The sequence below is a fragment of the Bidens hawaiensis genome, unplaced genomic scaffold, assembly GCF_021521415.1.
Source record: "Bidens hawaiensis isolate Kalapana, Puna unplaced genomic scaffold, B.hawaiensis_p1.1 tig00051495_1, whole genome shotgun sequence".
NCBI classification, from domain to species: Eukaryota; Viridiplantae; Streptophyta; class Magnoliopsida; order Asterales; family Asteraceae; genus Bidens; species Bidens hawaiensis.
In genome coordinates, this window is record NW_027506194.1 from 35286 (window position 1) to 50055 (window position 14770).

The following is a 14770-nucleotide window of genomic DNA, read 5'->3' on the forward strand; positions in this document are numbered from 1 at the left end:
ATAATTTAATAAAAATTAAAATTCTTTAGAGTAGTTTAGTGATGTGCTGTTAGCCCTTAAGGTAATCCAAGGTAAAAATGATGTGGCATTGAAGGATCAGTCGGGGTTTCGCTTAGAGTACTTTGGATACCCTTAAGGTAGCACACCCTATGCCCTTAAGGTAACCCTATACGGGACGTATAGAGAGGTGTCTTACGTCCCTAATACAGGATGCATAAAACAAGTACCATTATCCATGTTTCTAGAAGTTAACTTTATAGAAGTTAAATATCCATGCTTGCCTCCATAGATTAATTATTTCAACAGACAGCGGACCCAAAACAAGTGCAGTTATCCATTTATCCTTGGGCGAAAACATTCAAAGTTTCATCACAAACTATGGATAATATTGCAACCTTCTTGCTCGTGCTAGCTTTCCTTTTAACTTTCATCTATGCATACACCATCTCCAGCCGTCGTAACCCGTGGTTTCCACCGGGGCCTTACCCTTTGCTGATCATAGGAAACCTCTTAAAACTTAGCAACAAACCGCACCGCTCTCTAGCCACACTCTCTAAACGTTACGGTCCTTTAATGTCACTTAAGCTAGGAAGTAGAACAACAATAGTTGTTTCATCACCCGACATGGCCAAAGAATTCTTTCACAAACATGACCAATTGTTCTCTAGCCGGTCTGTCCCCGAAACAGGCCGATTGAAGGACCATCATCTACACTCCATTGCATGGTTACCGGCTGGAGATCAGTGGCGAAAACTACGAAGAATTACTAAAGAGTTGTTATTCTCTGGGCAACGTGTTGATGGTAGCGAACAGCTACTCAGGCAAAAGGTAGGTAAAGTCGATAAATTGGCTAATTTTTTAAGTTTGTTTTGAGTTTTGACATATTATCATTAGTTTGCTAGCATTACTAAACATAAAACTTTATTTACCATTATAACTTTTCAGTTTGTTTTTTGTTTTTTGTTTTTTTTTTTTAATTTTTGTGCTTATAGCTTTAGGTTATCTTGAAATAGAGATTCACATTTAGATACCTAATACGGTTTTGGGTAATCGCCTACCAACTCGGTCAAATCTAATGATTAAGGGTATTGTGTGCCGTCTTCTTTATGCCCAATATACAACGGAATCTGTTCGTCATGTGTTTGATGATTGTGGTTATGTTAATAAGATTTGGGATTTCCTATTTTAAGATTTCTTTCTGATTTAATGGATTGGTTATTAATTCTTCGTTAAGAGTGGCTAAGACAAAAGTTGTCGGTATGATTATTTAATATGTTCGGTGGGCAATTTGGAGACTTTGGAATCATGCGATGCTGCCAAAGAGTCGGCAAAAAAGAAAAGGAAAAGAAAAAGGAAAACTTTTGTTTGTTTGATGATGCTTTATATTTTTCTTTTAATTTACTCGAGCAGGAAGAATAAATATGAAGTTTCTTGGATAAAGGTTGCAACAATCTCAATGTGTTTTCCTCACTTGTCGATCATTTTGCTAGTCGATGCTTAATAAAATGCAGTCATTTAAAAAATATAAAAATAAACAAACCCAATACCCTTTTAACATCTAATTACACATACTTGCAGGTACAAAAACTTGTTGACCATGTTAGCATGCTTTAAGGAAGAAAAAGTTTTGAACGTAGGTGAAGTTGCATTTACCACAGATCTTAACATTTTATCAACCCTGTTGTTCTCTATGGATTTCTCTCAATACGATTCAGTGTCATCACAAGAAATCAAAGACGTGATATGGGGTGTGATGGAAATTGGAGGGATACCAAATCTAGTAGACTTTTTTCGATGCTAAGGCCCCTCGATCCACAGGGATTAACATCGCAAGGAGGTGTGTATGCTAACAAGCTATTTGCTATTTTCGATAGCATCATTGATAAGAGATTTGTAACGTCCTAGTTTCAATAAATAATAAATAAGATATTTTGGGTTCTAATTTAGTTGTCGTGTCGAGAGGCGTCAATTAAATTAATTAAATAATATGTAGAAGTATGACTAATATTAAGAGAGGTTAATGAACTTGAGAGCGATTTAGGCATAAAAGCCTTTTGGGCTTTGCCTATTTAAACCCTAAAATCCATCTTTATCCTTATCATTTCACCATTATCATTCCAATCATTGGTATCCATACACACACAACAAAAACCCCCTGTGCACCTATTTCACCTTTTGTCCATTGAAGATCTAATCCATCCAACCTTCAAGGTATGTTTAAACATCTAAAGATTTATCTTTCTTTTCTTTATCCCGTCTCGTTCTTAATAATAAACGAGCCAACGAAGTATGGAAATGGAACCGAGACGAACCGAGCCTAAACGGCTCTCACCAACCCAAAATGAACCGTATTTGAACCCAAATCAAGCCACAACAAACAAGTGTCAATTGAACCAAATTAAAACGAGATCTTGGTCAAACAAACAAAATATGAAAATACATATATATACACATACGCATACAGATATGAACAAAATAGATACATGAAAGGTGTAAAACCCGACTTGAACGGGACCAAGGTTTCCGGCCAAGGTGGACCTTCGATGACTAGAAAACAAGCACGAAATCCAAGGCGCAGCCTCCTTACCCAGATCTAAACCCGTTTATGCGAAAAACCCGTGCGAAATCCCGACCATGCGATGCGAAACCATCCCGTGCGAAGCAAATCTTTCGACATGAGAAGCGAAATCCGGCATGCGAAGCGAAGTTCCAGCGTGCGAAAATCCCAAGCGAAAACCTTATGCGAAAATCCCAAGCGAAAACCTTATGCGAAACGAAAATCCCAAGCGAAATCCTTATGCGAAAATCCTTGTCGCGCGAATGGTTTGGGAAGGCGAAGCAAACTCACGCGATTTGAGAACCTCCATACGACTTGAGTGGCCTGCCATGGTAGTTTGATGCACGGCCATAGTGGCCGGAATTGGGCGGCGGTGACCGTCGGGTTTAAGGAAGAAGAAGAAAGAAGAAAAGTGAGGAAGAAAGTGGCGGTTAGAGTGGGGGGGGGGGTGTGATCTTTGAGTATATGATGTTTTTAGGTCTTGATTTTCTTACAAATAAAGATCAAGAAAATCAAAAATTGCTGGAAAAAGCAATACAAAATCTTACGAAAACACAATTATGTGATATATGTCTTTTAGACAATTTCACTTGCTTATTTGAGCAAAACTTGTACAAGTTAAGTACGGGTGAATATCATTCCTGATTAGAAGTCTACTTAATGAAAATCCCCATAGTAGGTGAAAAAGCCAAAGAAAGATGGAATAAAGAAAATAATTCTTTTACTATACATTCTCTCGGATTTGCTACAAGAATTGTAAAGAAGAAATAGCAGTCTATTGTGATTTCTCTAATAAACAAAAACAGCTAAAAAGATTTAACAAAAAATGTTGCAGTACTTTAACTGAAACACCTTAATTATCCTTTGGATGTAACTCACCCAAAGATAAAAAAATACTTCAAAACAAAATATAAAACAAAAAGAAGGTTCTGGAAAACCAAGAAGAAAAAATTTACATCAGGAAAATATTTTTCAAAAGAAAAACCAAAAATCTGTCAGCAAGGAAAGAAAAAATGCAGATGTTGGATATGTTCTGAAGAAGGACATTATGTCAACGAATGTCCTAACCGACAAAAATTCCCAGAAAAAACAAAGCTCATTTTAGAAGCTGAAGAAGAAGGATATTTTCCTTCTAAAAATATTTACGATGGGTATACTCAGCTATATTCATTAACAGTCAAATACGACTCTTTTGACAATTCTACTGACTCAGAATGACTACAACCCATAAGCGAGAAGAAAATGAATTAGGCAAATTATATTTTTGTCAAAATATTTTAAAACAAGAGGAATTGGTCTATGCTAATATAACCAATCCCAACTCTATTTATATCAAAGGAAAAATTTTTCTAAAAGGATATAAAATGATAACTTTACATTGCTATGTTGATACTGGAGCAAGCCTCTGTTTAGCAAGTAAATACGTTATCCCTGAAGAACTTTGGGAAAACACACCCAAGGACATTAAAGTAACAATATCTAATGAAGAAACGATTAAACTAAATAAGGTTTGTAAAAATCTTATAGTTTACTTTTCAGGAGAACCATTTTCTATTCCTACAATTTATCAACAGGAATCAGGAATAGATTTACTCATTGGAAATAATTTCTGTCAGCTATGTGGACCCTTTACACAATGGTTAGACAAAATATCTTTCCATCTTAATCAAGAAATGATTCTGATTAAGAAAATAACCAAAGCACTTCGCGTTGGGAACCCCGATTTTCTTGACTCAATGAAAAAAGATTCAAAAATAAAGCAAATACCTGGTACTAATATAACTTACGAAGTTATAAAACCAGAAAAAAAATATTTCATAGAAATACAAAAATATCAAAAAATAGAAGCACTACTTGAAAAAGTATGCTCAGAAAAACCCATTAACCCAGAAAAATCCAAAAACTAGATGAAAGCGTCAATAAAATTAATAGATCTAATCAGGGTAAAACCAATGAAATACAGTCCACAAGATAGAGAGGAGTTTAGCAAACAAATTAAAGAGTTACTTGAGCTAAAATTAATTATTCCAAGTAAGTCACCTCATATGTCACCAGCGTTTCTAGTTAAAAATGAAGCTGAAAAGAGAAGAGGAAAAAAGCGAATGGTCATAAATTATAAAGCGGTTAATTCAGCAACAATAGGAGACAGTCATAATCTTCCTTGTATGCAAGAGTTACTAACCCTCTTAAGAAAAAAAACCATATTTTCTAGTTTCGACTGCAAAAGTAGTTTCTGGCAGGTACTATTAGATGAAGAATCTCAGTTACTAACTGCATTTACATGTCCTGATGCTCATTATCAATGGAAGGTAGTTCCTTTCGGATTAAAACAAGCACCTAGTATATTTCAAAGACATATGCAGAATGCTTTAAGAGGATTAGAAGATTATTGTACCGTCTATGTAGACGATATCATAATATTCTCTAACTCTGAGAAACATCACTATTTTCATGTTTTATCTAATTTAAAAACAATTGAAAAATATGGAATTATTTTGTCAAAAAAGAAAGCAAATCTTTTTAAAACAAAGATAAACTTGTTAGGTCTTGAAATAGATCAAGGAACTCATTGTCCACAAAAGCATATTTTGGAAAATTTACATAAATTTCCAAATACTTTAGAAGATAAAAAACATCTGCAAAGATTTCTTGGTGTTTTAACTTATGCCGAAAGCTACATTCCGAAGCTTGTAGAGCTCAGAAAGCCGCTACAGGTAAAATTAAAAAAGGATTATGTATGGGATTGGAAAGAAGCCAATACAGATTACGTTAAACAGATAAAGAAAAACTTAAAAAGTTTTCCTAGACTTTATCTTCCAAAAGAAGAAGACTCTCTTATAATTGAAACCGATGCCTCAAATGATTTTTGGGGTGGGGTCTTACAGGAAAAAACAGCTGATAGAGAGGAAATTTGTAAATACACCTCTGGAAGTTTTAAACCAGCTGAAAGGAATTACCACAGTAATGAAAAAGAATTACTGCCGATAAAAAACACACACCATTTCAAAGTTTTCTATTTATCTAACCCCTGTAAAATTTCTAGTCAGGATAGATAATAAAAACTTCACTTATTTCCTAAAAACAAAAATTTCAGGAGATAATAAGAAAGGACGCCTAGTCAGATGGTAGATGTGGTTTTCAAGATATTCCTTTAATACTGAACATCTTGAAGGACCAAAAAACGTGCTAGCTGATAGCTTGACACGTGACTTTCAAAATACGTAAGCAATGACGTAATCTTTTTCTATAAATAGAATGCGTCTCTTTCAAAAGTTCATCACACCCTCATTTAGAAAAAGAATTGTGATGGAAGAAGAAAAAGAAAAAATCAAGGCCCTACACCTAAAAGAAAAAATTCTTTTAATAGAATTAAGAGCTGTGCAACAGAAAATTGTGTTATACAATGATTTACTTAACACCAAAACTGTAAATTCTGTACAGGAAGACGAAAGTCTAAAAACAGAATCTATTCCTTTACAAACGGCTAAAGGTAAAGAAAATCAAATCCGTTGATCCCTGATGCTTTAGGAAAAAGCATACATGAGGCAAAAGATGAGCCACAATCATCTTCTAGTCCGGAAGCAAACGGCTCCGGTAAAGACAACTCACATCCGTTTACGGCTGATAGTTTGCCAAAAACTATTAAAACCACATATGCTCAAAAGGTGACATCTCCAGGAAATCAAAATACAAGATTCTACGTCATTTTTTATGGAGACCACAAAGGAATTTATGCAGACTGGGCTATTGTCTCAAAATATGTCCAGAATACATCAGCTCCCTACAAAAAATTCAGCTCCTTGTTACAAGCCCAACAAGAAGCCACGAGATTTTTTGCAGAATTTGGAAGAAAAGAAATTCCATTAAGAATTTCTATCTTTCCTATACCTGTAGTAAAGACAACAAGAACCTCACCAGTTAACTTTTCAAACTCACCATTTGAAAGAAGATCAGAAAAAAGAATAGATATTCAGAATGAAGAAATCGACCTAATAAGTTTGGACGAATTCCGATTAGTCTGGTCTAAAGCTAGGGCTCTTAGCCGAGACGACTTTGAAGTCGAAAATATATACACAGAAGACAAGACATCAAAAAGTCTATACAACTTCTGTCCAGGATCTGATCCTCATTTAGTTTCTCTAGCATTTTCTGCTGGAGTAATTAAATGTATATATCCTTCTGCTAATTTACAAGAAAACAATTTGTTCACAGAAGGCATGAAGAAGGCTATAAAAACCTTCAGAAAAAAGATTGCAGCAGCCAAAGATGCCAACATCTATATTGAATGCACCTCTGCATTACCAGATTGGTATCAAGGAAAAAGCTTTCTTGCCTTACATTTATTAGAGGTTGGCTTAGCTAAAACAAGAAATGTCTAACCTTCTAAAGTCATGGAAGAAAAAGAAGATATCAGCAATTGGGTCTCCATTAGAGTTAATGGATATCTAAAAATCTTAAAGACTCTTCAGCAGATTAAAGATGGAAGTTTTAAAAAAATTAACTACTGCAGCCAAAACTGCATAATTACTAGTTACAGTGGAACCCCCCTGCCTGTTCATGAAAAACATGCAATAGAGACCATTGAGCAACGAATCGCTCTCAATCAACTTGATGTAGGTCCGGCCACTAAAAAATTATTGTGTCAAGAACTGGCACGCCTAATAGAAAATCATGCATGTGAAGAGTGCAGAGAAAGTGACATCCTCTCAGACGAGATAATGGAGGATACACGTGAATTGGACCCTACACATGGGTTCATTGATTAAAAGCAAGCATGTGAAAAAAGCAGGCAAAGCGACAACCTCTCAGTCGAATAATGGAGGACACGTAATTAGGACCCCACATGGGTTCAATTATGAAGATAAATACGTAAGCACTTACGTAAACAAAAAGAACTTTACGTTCATTGTTTTCCTATATAATGTGAGGATTGTAAGGGATAGAGCATCGAATACTCTCCCAAAAATTTAATTTCCTTGTAATCCTAGCTATGTGTGAGTAAGCTCCCCTTTAGGGAAAAATGATGTAAATATCTAGAAGTTCTTCCTTCTGGAAGAACAGTTATGAAATAAAATATTTCTTTTTATCAACATCTCTAAGTCTTGTTATGAAACCTGGAGTCATTTTTATTTCCGTCAAGGCAGGAGGCCATAGGAAGGTAATGATTGGATTGGTCACTCGTCACAAAGGTTCAGAGACAATGGAGATCTAAGGTTGTCTCATAACTATTATACTTCAATGATTTTACTCATTTTTCCTTAAATCAAAAAACTATAATCTTTGAAATAAATTTCAAAAATCATGAAAACAAGATATCCGCACTTGAAGAAGAAGGAAGAAGAAAAGTGAGGATGAAAGTGGCGGTGACCTAAAAACTTTTGGTGTTATAGTTTACTTTTCAGGAGAACCATTTCCTATTCCTCCATTTATCAACAGGAATCAGGAATAGATTTACTCATTGGAAATAATTTCTGTAAGCTATGTGGACCTTTTACACAATGGTTAGACAGAATATCTTTCCATCTTAATCAAGAAATGATTCTGATTAAGAAAATAACCAAAGCACTTCGCGTTGGGAACCCCGATTTTCTTGAGTCAATAAAAAAAAATTCAAAAATAAAGCAAATACCTGGTACTAATATAACTCAAGAAGTTATAAAACCAGAAGAAAAATATTTCATAGAAATACAAAAATATCAAAAAATAGAAGCACTACTTGAAAAGGTATACTCAGAAAATCCCATTGACCCAGAAAAATCCAAAAACTAGATGAAAGCGTCAATAAAATTAATAGATCCTAAGACTGTAATCAGGGTAAAACCAATGAAATACAGTCCACAAGATAGAGAGGAGTTTAGCAAACAAATTAAAGAGTTACTTGAGCTAAAATTAATTGTTCCAAGTAAGTCACCTCATATGTACCAGCGTTTCTAGTTGAAAATGAAGCTGAAAAGAGAAGAGGAAAAAAGTGAATGGTCGTAAATTATAAAGCGGTTAATTCAGCAACAATAGGAGACAATCATAATCTTCCTTGTATGCAAGAGTTACTAACCCTCTTAAGAGGAAAAACCATATTTTCTAGTTTCGACTGCAAAAGTGGTTTATGGCAGGTACTATTAGATGAAGAATCTCAGTTACTAACTGCATTTACATGTCCTGATGGTCATTATCAATGGAAGGTAGTTCCTTTCGGATTAAAACAAGCACCTAGTATATTTCAAAGACATATGCAGAATGCTTTAAGAGGATTAGAAGATTATTGTACCATCTACGTAGACGATATCATAATATTCTCTAACTCTGAGAAACATCACTATTTTCATGTTTTATCTGTTTTAAAAACAATTGAAAAATATGGAATTATTTTGTCAAAAAAGAAAGCAAATCTTTTTAAAAAAAAGATAAAATTTTTAGGTCTTGAAATAGATCAAGGAACTCATTGTCCACAAAAACATATTTTGGAAAATTTACATAAATTTTCAAATACTTTAGAAGATGAAAAACATCTGCAAAGATTTCTTGGTGTTTTAACTTATGCCGAAAGCTACATTCCGAAGCTTGTAGAGCTCAGAAAGCCGCTACAGGTAAAATTAAAAAAGGATTATGTATGGGATTGGAAAGAAGCCGATACAGATTACATTAAAAAGATAAAGAAAAACTTAAAAAGTTTTCCTGGACTTTATCTTCCAAAAGAAGAAAACTCCCTTATAATTGAAACCGATGCCTCAAATGATTTTTGGGGTGGGGTCTTACAGGAAAAAACAGCTGATAGAGAGGAAATTTGTAAATACACCTCTGGAAGTTTTAAACCAGCTGAAAGGAATTACCACAGTAATGAAAAAGAATTACTGGCGGTATAAAACACCGCTTCAAAGTTTTCTATTTATCTAACCCCTGTAAAATTTCTAGTCAGGACAGATAATAAAAACTTCACTTATTTCCTAAAAACAAAAATTTCAGGAGATAATAAGCAAGGACGCCTAGTCAGATGGTAGATGTGGTTTTCAAGATATTCCTTTAATATTGAACATCTTGAATGACCAAAAAACGTGCTAGCTGATAGCTTGACATGTGACTTTCAAAATACGTAAGCAATGACGTAATCTTTTTCTATAAATAGAATGCGTCTCTTTCAAAAGTTCATCACACCCTCATTTAGAAAAAGAATTGTGATGGAAGAAGAAAAAGAAAAAATCAAGGCCCTACGCCTAAAAGAAAAAAAATTCTTTTAATAGAATTACGAGCTGTGCAACAGTAAATTGTGTTATACAATGATTTACTTAACACCAAAACTGTAAATTATATACAGGAAGACGAAAGTCTAAAAACAGAATCTATTCCTTTACAAATGGCTGAAGGTAAAGAAAAATCAAGTCCGTTGATCCCTGATGCTTTGGGAAAAAGCATACATGAGGCAAAAGATGAGCCACAATCATCTTCTAGTCCAGAAGCAAACGGCTCCGGTAAAGACAACTCAAATCCGTTTACGGCTGATAGTTTGCCAAAAACTATTAAAATCACCTATGCTCAAAAGGTGACATCTCTAGGAAATCAAAATACAAGATTCTACGCCATGGGGGGGGGGGGGGGGTTTGGACTTATATATAAAAATAATATTAACAACAACAACAACAATAATAATAATAATAATAAGGGTTAGGTTATAATAGGAAGTATAGTTTTTGTAGGAAGGATAAGAAGTAATCTTGTCTATTGATTTTGAGCATGAAGGGTTGAGATTAGTTTAGAGGGAAATTAAGTGTGAACACAAAGGAAAGGGCATAAAAGGAATAACACATTTATTGATTTTCTTTCTCCACATGCAAGGCACTGCCAAATTCCCCCATCATTTTAAAACGTCCATAACTTTTTTTGTACGATGTTTTTATTGAAAAACAAATTCACCATAATAACGAGTATCTTTTTATCTTTTATATGAGTACCATATTGTTATATAAAGATAAAAAAAATTAGTGGGTTTTTTACAAATTGTGTTTTACCAAAAAATTGTGTTATACAATAGTATTTTTATTGTGTTTTTTTTTTTCATAGTGTGTTTTTCATTGTGTTTTTTACATTGTGTCATACAATTGTGTTTTTTATTGTGTTTTTATCATTGTGTTTTTTTTTTCATTTTGTTTTTTTTTTCATTGTGTTTTTCATATTGTTTTCCATTGTGTTTTTTCCGGCGAGTTGGTGGTGGGTGACGGTTGTGGTGGCGGTGGGCGATGGAGTGGTGGTGGTTGTAGGAGATGAATGAAGATGTAAGTGGGTTTTTGAAATTCATGTAAGTGGGTTTTGAGATTAAAGTAGGTGGGTTTTGATATAAAAATGTTAGACAAAAATACCCTCCTTCCTAGCCTTCTTTAGAAAATCAAACTTCTTATTTGAACCTAACCCATAATAATAATAATAATAATATATTAATAATAATAAGAATAGAATATTAATAAAGGTTTACTTGGATGTGAGGACCCGAACGAAACCCGAACCCGAGACCTGATTCGTCTAGATACCGTAACCCGCCTCATGCCAAACCAACGATTTATGGGACACAGTTGGAGGCACTTAAACGTAAAATTTCGTTGCAAAGGGAGAAATTAAAAGGAGAGGACGAACAAAGGATAGCTACAAATATAAATAATTATACCATAATAATAAAAATGAATAGTGGGGAACTAATATAATAAACATAAATACGACAAGACCAAGTATATCAAATTAATATGAACGATTAAGAAGGGTTACATGTCGGTTCGATTACTTTAACGTTAACTCAAGAAAATAAATAACAAACGGATATAGAGAATTAATACGTGTGCATTGTTAAACAGTTAGCCGCGCACAAATTTGGAAGGGGATTACTATTAACGGTGAACGTAACAGGATCCAGGTGAGTTCTAGCCCCTTTTATGTGTTATGTTTTCGGGGTTGTGTGCATACTACGATGTGTTTAGATTTATACACTTAACTTAAATAGTAAGTGTATATTAGATATATGTTTGCGTATGAATGTGAATGATATGAATTTATTAATTTACTATGCCCTTAGTTATAATTAAGTATATTATAATTGAAGGATAAAGGTATGAAACGAACGAATACATGATTGTATGGTTGAACGGTTAGTAAAGGGTTGCGGACCCTACTAATATCTGCGAAGAATATAGGGTTGCGGACCCTACTAATATGGACCTTACTAATATCTGCGAAGAATATAGGGTTGCGGACCCTACTAATATCTGCGAATAATGCAAGGTTGCGGACCCTACTAATATCTGCAAAGAATATAGGGTGCGGACCCTACTAATATCTGCGAAGAATGAAGGGTGGCAGACCCAATAATATCTGCGAAGTTTATAAGATGAAAGGCTCGTTAAAAACATAGAAGGGACACGCAAGTATTAATTAAAGAAAGTCAGATAAAGTATGAAAGATTATATGGATGGATGGATGGATGGATGGATGGATGTACGGATGTATGTATGTATGTATGTGTGTGTGTGTGAATGTATAAGAACGGGTAACTAATTAATACGTACCTTCGAACGCGTATTAATAAGTAAGTGGATGTAATGTATGTTAATTAACTAGAACTCACTCAGCGTAGCTGACTTTTAGTATGCACGCAGGTGAGTTGAATGAGGCATATTGCTTAGAGTGGGACACGTGGCAAATAAAAGAAGACTGGCATCGAAGAAAAGAAGAATCACGCGTTATTTATATTTATGTTAAGACTTACGTTATTTCAAATTAAGGACAAAGTATTTAAGTTATGTAAGAATGATTGACTTTATATTCCGTGAAATGTTTTAATTAACTCTGATTTTACGAATTATGTGAATGAGTAATTCCAACCAGCGTGAAAGTATGGCACCTGGGCTCGGGGGCCTTACAAGATTGCAAACAAGAGCGATTTCATCATCGTGCGACAAAGATCCAGTTACACAAAATGACGTTTTGGACTTGCTGCTCACTATCAACTTAAAGGAAGAATCAGAGTTTACTATAAATGACATGAAACATTTGTTCACGGTAAGTTGATAATATTTTTGAGAGTTTAGTATAAGCGATATATTAGTTGAGAAAATCATGAAAAAGTAGTGATTTGCAGGTATATTATATCTTATATAATCATTTCTCTTAAATAATATTGTACGATTTGTTTGTTGCGGGAACTGATACAATATCAACGTCATTGGAATGGGCGATGACCGAGCTCATTCGTAATCCAAAGAGAATGGAGATAGCTCGGTTAGAGCTTATGAAACACACACAAAATAATGACAAAATTTTGTTGGAACATGATATCTCTCAATTACCTTATCTACATACTATAATAAAAGAAACTCTTCGGTTGCATCCACCCGTCCCTTTTCTTATACCTCGCCAAGCCATACGTGAGGTAGAAGTCGAAGGCTTCATAGTCCCTAAAGATGCCCAAATCCTATGTAATGTTTGGGCAATTGGGCGAGACCCAAAAGTTTGGTCCAACCCAAATGCGTTCATGCCAGAGAGGTTTTTGGAAGTTAAAATTGACTATAGAGGTCAAGATTTCAATCTCATACCATTTGGTGCGAGAAGAAGGATTTGTCTGGGATTGAATATTGCTCACAAAGCTTTACTCACAATATTGGGCTCTTTGATTCACAACTTTGATTGGAAGCTTGAAGGAAATATGAAAGCAAAAGACTTGGATATAGAAGAGAAGTTTGGGCTCACATTACCGAGAAATATACCACTTAGGGCATTTCCAATTAAACTATGATTGTCTTTAAAATAGTTGTACCGGCTCTTTTTAATATGAAAAATAGTATTTATTGTAATGAATTAAGGTTTAAGTTACCTATGTAAAATAATATCTTCAATTTTCTAATTTACAAATTTGGTAGGTAATATGTTGAATATATGGTTCAGGTTGCTGACTTAACCAGATAGTTGAAGATACAAGTGACTTTTATTAACCATATAAAATCTTCGACTTATATCTAAAAATAGGTGATAAATTGGATGAAACACACACAGGCCTGCGTAACAAGTTAGAAATTTGGTATTTTGGTATCATCTGGCTCGGGTTCGAAGGTTGCTAACATCATCCAACGCTCTTTCTAACCGTTACATACTTAAATACTTAAAACAAATTAAATGAATCCCAATCTATATATATATATATATGAAAGGAATTCATTTTAGCTCATTCTTATTGATTGGTTGATTTTACTATATTCCAAAAATAATAAGCACTTATAGAATTTGTTACTAATAAAATAATTCAAAATTAAAATCATAATAATTATTTAATCTATATAATAAATACTATTAAAGACATTGTTTTATGCTCATTCCTATTGGTTGATTATACTATATTCCAAAAATAATAAGCCCTCATAAAATTTGTTGTTAATAAAATAATTCAAAATTAAAATCATAATAATCATTTAATTAGATGTGTTTTCTCCTAGACAACCAATTATGAACCCGTATGCGTTTCATAACCATAATTTTTATTCCTTTCCCTCAATTTAACATGATTTGTGTCTACAGTGTTATCAAGTTCTTGGTGTTTTTGAAGAGTTTAGAATCGATAAATTGGAATAACTGGTTAGACTAATATAAACAGAAGTTATTGTTTCTTATCTGGAGGTAATCATAATCTTTCCTCTTCATATACTTTTGTATTAATTTTGTCTAAAGTTTGACCTTTTATGGAAATAACATTTTTGTTTGGTATCTACACATATTGAATTAACTGCATTCGTAAATGAATTTTAAATTAAAATTGAACTACTTTTCTTATCATTTGCTAATTTTGATTCGCAATTGAAGCTTTACATGTAGAAGATGATAAATTGCTATTTTCCATAGGTGAGTCACTTATGCTCCCATAAATTGTTCTATTCTTGCTCCTTTTGTCAGTAAATTATCATACATTAAATATGCACACCTTTGTTGCAAAATCAAATTCAAAATGTGGAGATCAGAAGGAAAAGAATATACATTAAATGGCAAATTAAGAATTTCCATGGACGGAAATTCCCAAGATAACGAGTTTAAGTCAAAACCAGTTTTTTTAAATTGTAGTATAAACTTAAAAGGAAAATTTATTAATGATGCATTCTTAATTTTTATGTTATTTTAAACAAGCGGGTCGGGTTGGATGGAGTAACAAGCCAAATTAGATTCGGGTCAAAATGGGTAATAATGATCGTAATG

At 33.7% G+C, this 14770-nt stretch overlaps 1 pseudogene; it reads left to right on the forward strand.

The window, feature by feature from the left end:
- The first annotated feature begins 378 nt into the window (after nt 1-378).
- Nucleotides 379-13325, forward strand: LOC143617038 (cytochrome P450 76T24-like; annotated as a pseudogene).
- Nucleotides 13326-14770: the final 1445 nt, after the last annotated feature.